Source organism: Lissotriton vulgaris, chromosome 1_1, assembly GCF_964263255.1.
Source record: "Lissotriton vulgaris chromosome 1_1, aLisVul1.2, whole genome shotgun sequence".
NCBI classification, from domain to species: domain Eukaryota; kingdom Metazoa; phylum Chordata; class Amphibia; order Caudata; family Salamandridae; genus Lissotriton; species Lissotriton vulgaris.
Window position 1 is genome coordinate 1,766,596,220 of NC_141685.1, and position 12,937 is coordinate 1,766,609,156.

Genomic DNA, 12,937 nt, shown 5'->3' on the forward strand with positions numbered 1-12,937 from the left:
GAACCCATTAGATATGTCTAATGTCGTTTTGTATTTTTTGCGAACTATGTTATTCATTAGTGCCGCACTATGCGAATTTTGTACCGCAAATGTTTTGCAACATGAGTTAAGGTGTCTGTAGTCCAAGACTAGACGATACGAATCGTCCGGTTTGGAGACAGGAAACAAAGGATTGTTCATTTGAGAGGTGCATGTTTCAATTACCCCTTGGTATTCAAGTTGATCTAAAATCTCCCTGACCTGTTTTTTAGCTTCTTGTTTAATTGGGTACTGCCTTTGTGCAGTCGGTTGACTTTTTAACTGGATTTTGTGAGGAGGAGAGTCCTCATCCCATCCTACATGATTCTTATATAAGGCTGGTGCCTGGGCTACTGCCCATTTCCTTGCATATATATATATTTAGTGTGAATTGGAATGTGATTTGAGAAGGCAGGCATAATCATTTCTTCGCCATGAGGGCACTTCCTGACAAACTCTGGGGGCCAATCTTTCTCGGCTAACAGGATGTCATAGCCTTTTGAGAGGTTATCCCAAAATAGACCCCTTATTTTTCTAGTCTTATCTCCCTCTATACGCAGTGTTATTTCGTATATTTTATGAGGTTCGCTAACTCTGGTGTCTGTAGTTTCTACCTGAATGTATTCATTCGTGTCCACTGTCTACAGATGACTCATCAGGATCTTGCGAGCTATGCTGATTTCTGCTACACTGTCTAGCATTGTCTGTGCCCACTCTCCGTTTTTCAGCTGTGTCCTCAGTATTCTCTGCATGTTCGATTACTCAAATACTGGCTACCTTCTTCCTTGGGAATTGTAATTTTTTTTTACTTTGAGTAGGTTCCTTGTCTTTGGACTTGGTGTGCTCTTCCCTTGGGTCTGACCGTCCTCTTCTTTCCGATTTCTGCGAAAAAGATCGAGAGGGACGTGTATCAATACTTTGATATCTATCAGGCTTTTTCAAGTTATCCCTATTTCTAAGGTTATATCTTTTCTCAGAGTGTTCCCTCTGGGGAGACTGGTGTTCTTGAGTCGCAGTTCTTTCCCTCCGTTGAAGGAGACCTTCCTCTGGACTGGTAAACTTTTTCTTTGGGAGTGGATTCTTTATTTCCTTCCCAGCTCTTTTTAGGAGTGTTTCGATTATTTTTAATAAATAATTTTTCTGGATTTTCAAGTAGTTGGGGTTTTACTGGTTTCCCACCCAAACTATCTCTACCTAATTCTTCATAGCATTTTTCTATAATTCTGGCAAGCTCAATTGGTTGATCTGTTATATCTGTTTCTTTTAATTTCTGGCGGATCGCCACAGATGCTGCTTCTCCTTTTATGTTGGCTAGTAATATAGCCGAGACCTGCTTGAAGTCTTTCAGTAATTTCATACCAAGAGTTAAAGCAGGTTCTGGACCGTATTCATTCTGAATTTGTTTTAGCACATCCGGTATTACCGCCATGGACGGAACACCATGTGTTTTTGTGTAAATGGAAGCAAAGACTGTACCCCAAGTGTCACAGTCCTCCACATGTGGTGCGACCCCCATTGGAAGGCAGATAGTCAGAATTCTGTGTTTCTCAATAGGGGTAGTATTCGGGAATATTGCCTCTATTTGAGTGATTTTCTGGGCTAACCAGAAAGGAATTTGTTCCCGTTTTGCGGGTGTTTTTCCAAGACATGATTGTATGTTCTGTGGTGTAATTTTATTTGTGTTCCCCTGATGAGGGGTCAGCTGTGGAACATTAACAGCTGTTTGGAATGTTGCAGTCCGCATTACATATTGGACTAACTGTCTATGTATTTTAATCAGTAATTTTAGCTGTGCTAAAAGTTCTTCCCTTGACATTTTTTCAATGTCTGGATGTGGTGTGTGGCTGGCTAGAACCGGCCACGTTGCTCCTGGTCTATCTAGTGGACCGAGCCTGGTGATGTGATCATTATGTTTTTGGGCGCCTTTAAACCAGAGCAGGTGCTCTTGGTATTTTAATGGGATTCCAATCTCCTCGAAAGCAGCACACTCTTCCGGTGGTTCCTCTATTTTGTAATAGAGAAACTTGTGTGTTGTAGCGTTTGCCGCTGGAAAGTTTATCCAAGAAGAGAATACCTCTGTCTGCCGATATTCGTGTGCCTCTATCACGAAAATGACTGTACCACCTCGTGATGTCAGTCCGTTTTCTATAAGTTTTAAAGTTATAGATTTTCTTATGTTTGCCGGGATGATAATCGCACCCGGTTCATTAATCCCTGTAACATCGGGACACTGTTGATTCGCGTCTACTGCGACTTCATTGGTTCCGTTGTTATTGCCATTTTCTGACATTGTATTAATGAAGGTTTGCAGAGCAGGTTTCCAAGGAAACAAAGATTAGGTGCACAATATTTTGGAACACTGTATCCTTCAACGTTGACTAAACCAGAGATTTTACATAGGAATCTCTTCCTACTAAGTTCCGGCGGATTTTAACCTTTCACCCACTCCAGACGTCTATTGGAGTATTTGCAGGAAAAGGGGTCTGTGTGAAAAAGCACGACTGAGTTACTCTAACGTCTTGCGTTAGTTTTATCGCCTTACCAAACAATGGGCGCCATGTAGTGTAGTTCCTATTTTCCCTATAGGCCCTGCGCATTGGAATAACATAAACAGCAGTGTAGACGTAGGATTGCAGTCTTCTAGGTCTCTACTGACTATGTTAGACTTAATTTAGGTTTGCCCCAGCTAGCTCAGAGGTCACTGGAAACTTTCTTGACTGAATAGGAAGTGATCAGCTTCCCTGGCTCAGACAAGAAGGGATTCAGCTTCCGACAACCGCATAAACATGACAACTTTGCTCCTCAGAATAAGAGTCAATCTCTAGAGTCGTGTGAAACAATAGACAGCTATTTCACTCAGTCAGTAGTGCAGATTTACTTTCACCAGGATGCAGAGAATAGAGAGACGGGCATTTTCAATAAAAGATAATATTTATTGAGCAGTCTTCCTTCTCATGCAAGAGGAATGAATTGCCACAATTGCAAGACTTGTTATTATGAAAAGTGCGTACAGTAAAAGGAGTATTACGAAATAATACTGTAAAAGCATTGATATGGTTTCTTAGCCATAAGATAGTTAAAATGAATAAAATGTATACATTAATATATATATATATTGGCTAACGACCTCAACTGGTGCTTCTAACTACGCCTACCCCAGCGTACCTGACCAAGGCTAATACAAGGGAGAGAGTAAGTAGCAGTTTAAGTTAAGTTGGTTTTGCCAAGAGTTTGTTTCAAGAATTCTCTCTAAGAGTTTAGTCAGCACCGTACCTCTGGAATAGAATGCAGGAGGTCTGGTATCTCCTCTTTAGGACCCGATATCCCAGTCACCCGTAAGGGTAGGCTGGAAACGCCGGAGATGGATTTTCTCCACAGGAGAAAAGACAGCGTCTTTCTCAGCACGTCAAGGAGGAGGGGCGGCGTCCGTGGGCTTCTCGCATCTGCTGGGCTCTGCAAGGGGACAGCCGATATGCTCCTGTACTCACCACCACCGTGTGTTTGCTTAAGGCAACGTTGGTATATTTATACCTGAAAGGTGCCGAGTTTGACTTAAGTTTTTTTACATAAGACGTCAATAAAGATGTCACTAAGAAATGGTCGTTCTTACAGTGCTCGCCGGAGTTCTATTACTAATCAAAACAAAGCAAGCTGGGCTTTCCCAGGTTGCTGGGGTTTTGGTATGTCGAAAGAACTCGGTGTGCTATCTAGGAATCTAAGGAAGTGGCTTCTGCTGTGTCATGGACTGTCATGAACTGCAGAGACGAGTTGCTGAAATATGGCTCTGATCGCTATGCCATTATAGGGATATGTATTGATTATAGCCGTATAGGGGCATGAGGTCACAATATTGATTCGGGGTCCTTGATAAAACACAACACCAGGAGACTGACAACAATAGTTGTCGAGCTAGACTCATGCTTCGCATGCGCACTCTAGCTCGACCTAAAAACGAGATGCTCAGTGCTCCAAACTCATGCTCAGGGATCAGCAATGCAATGTCTTCCAGGCTAGCAGATTTAAGCATAAAGTGGAAGATAGGGACCTTAAGCCTGAATGTTGGGAGAGGGCTGATTATTAAGAAATAAAGTGTTTGGGTTCTTTAAAGGCACAGTATCTTGTTTGCAGATTATTGGTGTAGGATTCATTTGGCATATTCTTTAATTGTTTTATAGGTTGAGCCTCCCAGATTGCACAATCATTGTCTTTTTCGAGGCATATTGTGGTTTACCAAGTGAATAGAGGGTTTTGGAGCCCGCCCATTGCTGTTCTCCGGTTGGATTTTCTTGCCACTCTCATGCCTCTTTACAATCTCTTTCATTAGCTGGCATTGTTGCTTCCAGTGCTTCATTTTCAAGAACTACTTTTCTCTTGTTGTTGCAGTTCACTCCCTAGGTGTGATGAATATGCCCAGACATGGGTCCTATACTCACTGTGCCACGGACTCAAGCTATACCTCACTGATGAGACCTAAGTAGGTCGAAACCGATCTGAGGTTGCTTGTTGTAACTTCTGGATGACGGCTTGTCTGGCAGTTCGGAACAGACTGGTCGCAGTAGGAACAGGTTTGGTACTCATTTGCTTAAGGTGGGTCTTCGTTTAGAATGGCATGGCAGGAGAAAAACAATGGGCGGGAATGCAGCCTGAGTGATTGCCAATGGCTGATTTTTAGTCAATGACGAAATCATAAGGGAGCTACCCTACTACTCAGAAAAGGGAAGGGTATGTGAAGAACAAAGACAAAGATTCCCTTTTCATCAGCAGAAATCAACACTAGTTCATATCATGACATGGCAAACCCAATAGAAAACCTTTGTGATATGGTATATTCAGAACTTCACTGAAAATATTCACAATTTTCTGAGCACTCGAGTCTTATATAGTAATCAATACAGTAATCACAAATAAACCAAAGAATAATAGATTGGGCTCTTGTTTTCTTCTTTAATGCCAACAGATCCTCCAAACCCTTATGCCAATGCGTTTCGTCGTTATAGGGGGTAACCCTACAACTTCCTCAGGACTGGAAGTAATACAAAGTTCAAGGTTGTAATGTTGAGAACATGTATATTACAGTTGTAACATAAAGCCCAAACAGTTACACATCAATGCAAAGGGCTAGTCAAAACCATAATTAGTAAGCAACGTGAGTAAAGAATATTGTGACATTTTTGCATGTTTGCAAGCAAATGCAACCAAATTTACAATAACGAATATACATATTTCAAACATGATCTATCTCATAGAATTCATTGTTGGTTTCATTAAATAAAAATCAAATCATGATCCTTCAATTGCATAGTTATAACATTCAAATTCATGCATATTAACATCCAGTTCCCTTTTTTTGGTGGTTTTGTGAGAATTAAGCTAAAGCTCCACCTTCAACCATGGTGTAGTTTTATATGTACGTAACCCAAGTGATTTAATTCTCAGGTGCCTATGTTGATATAAATACCTAATGGCTTCTTTCAATGTAATTCTGTAAAGCCAAGACTATAATTATTATTGAGTAATGTGAGGCAATGGTCTTTCAATGCATCTGTTAAAATTACAAAATGCTATTTTTCAGGTCAATGATTCTTACCACTCTAAAGGTAATCTGCCGATCTTAGTCTCAATCTCCTCGTAAAACCATAATAAAAATATTATTGTGATAAGCATCAAAAAACCCCTGAAAGGTAACATATCGTATTTAAATCATACCACAAGCCTTTAAATTATCCATCCTTCCTTATACTAGTATAATTCAACCTCATTAGTTTCAGACTAAGTGTTCCTTACCTTGAAATAAGTCAATCTTTCAAAATATAACTATGTCCAATACGAATTGTTTTGTGTTTCCATAAATCCAAAAGCCTCTTATGCTTCAACTCCAATACCAATATAATGTGTCGCTCCTACTAGAATTGTAAAGCAATTTGTAAAACCACAAACTTGCCATCCTAAGTCAAAATAAGAATACATAAATGCTAAGTTCTACCGCTGCTATTCTCCGCCGCATTAAAACCCTTAGTAAAGTCCTAAGCTAACCTTGTTAAATCAAAATAAAATATTTCTAAGCCCTACCATGGCTTATCTTCGTCATGTTATCCCACAGATGACGGAGTTCAGTAAACAGTCGAAAATTAGTGACCAGACTGTGGAAATTTGGCAGATATCGATGTTAGCATTTAGCTGAAGCCATCTTGTTTACGGCAGCCATTTTGTCTGCCATGTGCTCGCCATGTACTCTTTCCTTCTTCTTTGTCGTTTGCCCTTGTACCTTGCTCCAAGAACTGGCTATACTTAGCCTCTGCTACTCTGCACATGCGCAGATAGGTTTGTAGTTGCCCATGCACCTGTTTAGGTTTGTTACTGTCAGGATGTTTCTACTAAAGTCAGCAACTGTTAGCTCCTCCTTCTTTGTTGACTGTGCATTTCTGTATGACCATTTATTATGTAACTCTCCTATATGTGCTATTACCGCCTTCTTTTGAGCCCCTGTGTGGGTATAAAAGACCCATGGTTCTTCTACTCCTTGTGCTACTTCATACTCTACCGAAGGGTGTTGTGTGAATGTAGTTCCACCTCATGAGGTTTAATATATATCTCTTTTGACATTTCAGTTTCTGTGCCAACTTCTATTTACTGGTCTTAGGACTTGTGTGCAGAGAAGGGCGAGCCCCTAGCACTGGTAGGCCTTGCTGAGGCCCACCTCTACAGATTGGCGCCCAACCAAGTAAGGCTCATCGGCGACTCGGATGCTCGAAGAAGTGGTCGAAACGAAGGATTGGAATCTCGCTGAGAACGATCACTGCCTGAGCAGGCCAGCATCTTGGCACCCACTGTCTTTTTCCTCTCTCTGTTATGTTATGTTATGTTAAAAAAAAAATTAATACCGCGCACATACACCAATTGGTTTCTTGGCACTCAAGGACCATGGAATAGGACACAGGGAGTGTAGGCAGCTAACCGTGAGCAAGACGGAACAAATGAGTTTTCAGAGATTTGCGGAAAGTGGGGCAGTCAGAAGTGAGCCGAATTGGGAGGGGAAGGGAGTTCCAAGTGGATGGGGCAAGGAAAGAGAAGCCAGCACCACCATGCTTCTTGCGTCTAAACCTGGGAATGACCAGCAGGTTGTGGGCAGAGGATCTAAGGTGTCGGGGGGGAACATAAGGGTGTAGGCAAAGAGAAATAAAAGCAGGAGCAGAAACAAAAAGAGATTTGAAAATAGTGCAGCCAAGTTTGAAGATGCATTGTTGCGCAACCGGGAGCCAGTGCAGGGTTTTTAACAGCGGGGTGACATGTTGGTGTTTGGGTTGCTGGAAAATTAATCTGTCTGCCTGGTTTTGCACCAGTTGAAGCCGTTGAAGATGGTATGCTGGAATCCCCACGTATAGACAGTTGGCATAGTCTAAACGTGAGGTAACCAGGGCCAAGATGACAAGAATAAGAGCCTCTGGAGATAGGTACCTTTGGATCTTCCCGATCCTGCGAAGATGGAAGAAGCAGGCCGAGGTAACAGCATTAATGTGCGGCCGCATCGAGAGGTCACTGGAGATGATAACACCTAGGCTCTTCACGGAGTCAACTGGGCAGGGGGGGGGGCCGAGGGCAGGGGGCCAGAAGTTGGGAGTCCAAGGATGTGGGGGCCCACCAATCAGGACCAGCTCTGTCTTGCTAGGATTGAGCTTCAGCTGGCTGAAGTTCATCCACTCATAGATGGAGAGCATGGTGGTTTGGAAATTAGAGCAGGAGAGAGGAGAGGAGTCAATAGGAAAGATAAGTTGCAGATCATCTGCGTAATTAAAAGTGGTAACAGAAGAGTGGCGGAGAGAGACCAGGAGAGGCTGCATATAAAGATTAAACAGAAGGGGAGATAAAGCAGAACCCTGGGGGACACCGCAGGAAAGTGAAGTGCAGGGGGCAGAAAAGGAAGATAAGTGTACAGATTGGGTCCGGAGTTGGAGAAAGGACACAATCCAAGACAGGGCCAGGCCCGAGATCCCAGCATTTCTGACACGGTCGACCAGGATGTCATGGTCGACCGTGTCAAAAGCGGCCGAGAGATCAAGTAGCACTAGGGCCTGGGCCATGTTCTTATCAGCCCCCTGTCTCAGCGTGTCCATAACCGCTATCACCACTGTCTCCGTGGAATGGGAGGGTCTGAATCCGGCCTGTTGATCATCGAGGAAATGAGTTTCCTCGATGAAGGTGCTCAGGCAACGGGTGACGTAGGTTTCCAAAACCTTCCCCAGATATGGGAGAAGAGAGATAGGTCGGTAGTTGCCCAGTACCGCAGGGTCGGAACCGGGTTTTTTCAGAATAGGTACCACCACAGCACTTTTGAAAGCATTAGGGACAGAGCCTATGGAGAGTGAACGGTTTAGGAGGTCCAGAGGAGGGCCGGGACATGCCATAAAGGCGTCTCTAAGGATTTGGGGAGGGCAGCAGTCCTTGGGGGAGCCTGAGCCCACAGCCGAGAGTAATGAACGGAAAGTGTCTAAAGAGATCGGGGGAAAAACATTCAGGGCGTGAGGATTCGAAGGAGGAAGGGCGCTGATCTGAGACATAGTGGTGGGGGGAATATTGTTTTTAATCGTGGCGATTTTGTCAATAAAAAAAGAATTAAGAGAGTCGCACAAAGCTTGTGATGGCTGAGGCTGAGGTGTTACACGGTCGGGTAAAGAAAGTTCAGCTACAATTGAAAAAATTTCTTTTGTCTTGGATGCAGAGTTGATTACTTTTTGGGAGAAATAAGCAGATTTGGCCAGAATAATGGATTTTTTGTAAGATTTTAGTAGATCAGTGTAGGCAGACTTCAATAAGGGATCATAGTTACGCCTCCATCGGCGCTCAGCCTGACGAAGAAGGAGTTTGCTGGCCTTAAGTTGGTCAGTGAACCAGCGCTGAGCGTCGTGGGGTCGCTTAGATTTAATGGATTTGGCTGGAGCGACTACGTCACTGGCTTGAGACAGCCATTGATCCACTGCAGCTGCTTGAGAGTTCAAATCAGGGTGGCTAGGGGGGAGGGTGGAAGCAAGGGTCGAGTGAAAGAGATAAGTATCGGCGTGCTTCCAATTACGTGCTGAGAAGTTGGAGGCTAGTGGGGGGCGGGTGGGTACAGAGATTTGTAGGGCAAAAGAAATGAAAAAGTGGTCGGACCAGGTGCAGGGATACACCAAAGTAGAGGTAATATCCAAATTGGTGGTCCAAACCTGATCCAGGGTATGGCCCTTGACGTGAGTAGCAACAGAGATATGTTGCGAGAAATTTAGGCCAGATAGAAAACCAGAAAATCTCTCTGATCTGACCCTCCAGGTGGCGCCAGTCCTCGACTGAGATCTCTTCTGGTGTTCGCTGTGCAGAGACCATTTGGTCAATTCAGAACTTGGCAGTTGGAATCTGGAGACTTTTGCTTGGTAAGGTCATTTGATGCTACACTTTGTATATGGAAATTGGCCAATATATGGAATTGATTGGATATATATGTATTGCAATTTATATAGGCAGGTAATGAGGGGACCTTTCTCCAACTTTTGAATAATATGTAACGGCACACATCGGGTTAAGTGCCACTGCTGTATAGTACTGTATATGCTTCAATATTGTTTGGCATGTCTGTTTCAAGCACACTTCGTGGAATGTGTTGCTTCTTTGGAAGGTACCAATGTGAGTATAGAGTGAAGTCAGTTGGCTTCCCCTGAGGGGACACCTAATAAGGACATGTATATTACAAATGGTATGTCTTCTATAATGTACAGCACATTATGGAATAAATATACTAGCCAGGATCCTGAGTTGCGGTGGCCTATACATAGGTCATTTAATCTTAGAAAAATTCAGTATGTGGAACAATGTATGTTTAAGCGCAAAAGTAGACAAGATATCTTTGACTGTGTACGAATGTGGGAGAAAGAAGCGCATGAACGAGTGAGAAGAGAAGTGGAGAAGTGTGGCTCACTGGTTAGAGCAGGCAGACCCTGAAGCAGAGGTCAGACCTGGGACCAGGGTTCAATTCCCGACGCGGCAGGGTCTTGAGCTCAAATGTCCACGGACTCGATATTTCTCGCTTCGGTGCCTGACCTAATCATGGGTTCACACTCTGCAACTCTGGGCATTAAGCTTGCTTAATCTCCACAACGGCCCCCGTGGCGGGATGCCTGGCTTTCACCTTGGGGATGCCCTGTAGGGGCTATCTCACAGGGAAAAGCCAGGACGGGTTCCCAAGGCAAGCGCTTAGAGACCCCTGGGTGATAAGCGCTATATAAATCCAATATACAATACAATATACAAGCTTTGATAGATAAAGAACAATGCAAAAATATCCATGCGAAAGCGCTGGAATGGAAAAATAAAGATATGAGGAGATAAAAGAGAGAGAGGATAGGGAGCGTTGTTTACAGGTAAATGGCCAATAACCTGGCAGGCACCCCCTCTATCCTCTCCTTAATAAACCACAGGATGATTAAATTTTGCTAGATCGTTCTTCACTCCATATACTTTTCCTTCTGCTCCTGTCCCTGATGATGATGTTTCTCTTTTGGATCAGGATCAGATCTCCTGCGAGAGACTCGCTCTATGCTGACCGAACGGCTACCCTTAGATCCGCTTCTCGTAAAGCTGCTTGTGATAGTATTTCTGCTTCTGATCTTTTAGGTGACGTACAACACTGGCAGGAGAGGGAGCAGTTATATTTTGCAGAAATGTTTGCCATTGAAGTAATTGAATGGTTTAGGAAGCATTCCACAGAGTTAGAGCCTGCTGATATAGCAACGGATTATAAGCAATTGTGTGATGGTCTTTTTCTCCTCCCTCAGGTGGCTGACTTAATTAGATGTGTGGTTAAACTGCGAGCTGATGCATTCCGTTTGCGAGAGGTGAAAAAGGCAGCTGCTGCACAAAACGCTTCAGAGACAGATAAGAATGCTGTAGTTCATGAAAAACCCATGCGGGAAGCCGCACCTCTGTATGTCCCTCCTAGAGGTATGGGAACAGATGGTAATAAAAATTCAGTGGATGCGAAGGGTTATTTTATTTATAATTGGGTTTACACTCCTTGGAGCAGAGCAGATGTTATGGCTCTTAAAGCTGCTTTGCCTGACCCGCGGACAAATCCGGCCACTTTTTATGAAGAAGTTGAAGGAGCCAGTAGTTCTTGTACCATGACTTTATCTGATATTGATATGTTTTTTGGGCTTATTTTACCCCCTGATATGTGGCGGTCTATTCGTAAAGTTGATGATCATACAACTTTTGGGAATGTTTGGAAGGAATTAGAACGGGTTGATGCGGAAAGAGAACCCGCACAGAAACCACAGCAAGAAATTTTAGATCTTCCTAAAGCTATACGAGTGAAATTGAAAACTCTCATTCCTCCTAAAAAGATAGATTGGACTGTGTTAGCATCCTGTAAGCAAAAGGCAGAGGAATCTGTCTCTGACTTCTTCACACGTTTTGAGGAGGCATTCTACGACTTTAGTGGCCAGTCATTGAAAGTTGACACAGGCAGGCATTTGTTTGTCGATAAATTTGTTGCAAACATGTTGCCAGGAATAGCCAGTCACCGAAAAGCCAGCGAAAGTTCATGGACTATGTCTTCCCCAGTCTCTCTTTTGACTATGGCCCAGTATTATGAACTTCAGGAATTAGAAGCTAAGGGCAATGAAGATGAAAAGAATAAGGAGCTGAAAACAACGGTTATGATTGCTTAGGTTTATGGTCCATCTTACGGAAATAGTGGTCGAGGCAGACGTGCAATGTGTCACCCTGGTACACCCTCTTTTTCCCGAGCTACTTTGTCTGCTGATCAGTGCGCTTACTGCAGGGAGATTGGGAATTGGGCTTTTGAATGTCCTTGTTCACGCACTCAGCAGTATCAACGTGGTCCAGGATAAATGAGAGGCTGCCCGTGGACTCCAGAACATAGGGGAGGTATAGATGATCGTGCTAGATTTGAGACTGTTGGGCATCCTCTAAATTCTTCAAATACATTTGATAGGCGTAACGAATACCAAATATCTGAATATTTGAATTTGGATTTGAAGGACTCTGCTTATTTATAGGAATGCCTAGGATGGGGTAAGGAATCAGTTGAAATCCCAGTAGATCAGAAGGGTCACTATGTCCAAGCACATGTTTGGAGTTCTACTGATCAGTTTCTGGTTGATACAGGAGCTACTTGTAGCGCCTTGTCTAAACAAATGGTTCCAAGGGCTCCCCTGTCTGGCTTAACCATTACATCGATAGGTTTCGATGGGACACCTTTCCTTAGCCCACTGTCACAACCACTTGCATTCCATGTTGATAAATTTCCTGCTCCATGTCCATTTCTGCTTTCCATTAACACACCGGACAATATTGTGGGTCTTGATATGCTTAAGTATTTTAGGGCTACAATACGTTGTTCCCCAGAAGGTGTGCGTGTTATTTTGAAGGATAACTATCCGGTGTTTTAGAAGTCGTGTCTCATGAGGGAGCATATTGTATTGGCTTCAATCCATAGTACTTTGTGGGCTACTTTGGACACTGATGTAGGACAAATGGTTATTCCACCAGTGCACATTCATGTCAAGGAGGGAGCTTCATTGCCACGATTGCCCCAATACAAAATTTCTCGAGAAGGTGAAGAGGCACTTGTACGCATTGTTCATGATTTGATTGAAGCGGGGGTTGTGGAAGAAGTCCCTTACAATGTTTGCAATAGCCCTATCCTTCCTATTTTGAAAAAAGATACTGATACTAAAATCTACAGGTTTATCATTGATTTAGGAGAGGTTAACAAGATTATAGTGCCACAATACCCGGTAGTCTCTTACATCACAACACTTCATACTTTGGTTCCTCCGACTGCTACTACCTTTACCGTAATTGATTTGAAGAATGCTTTCTTCTTAATACCTATTCATCCTGATAGCCGATATTTGTTCAACTTCAC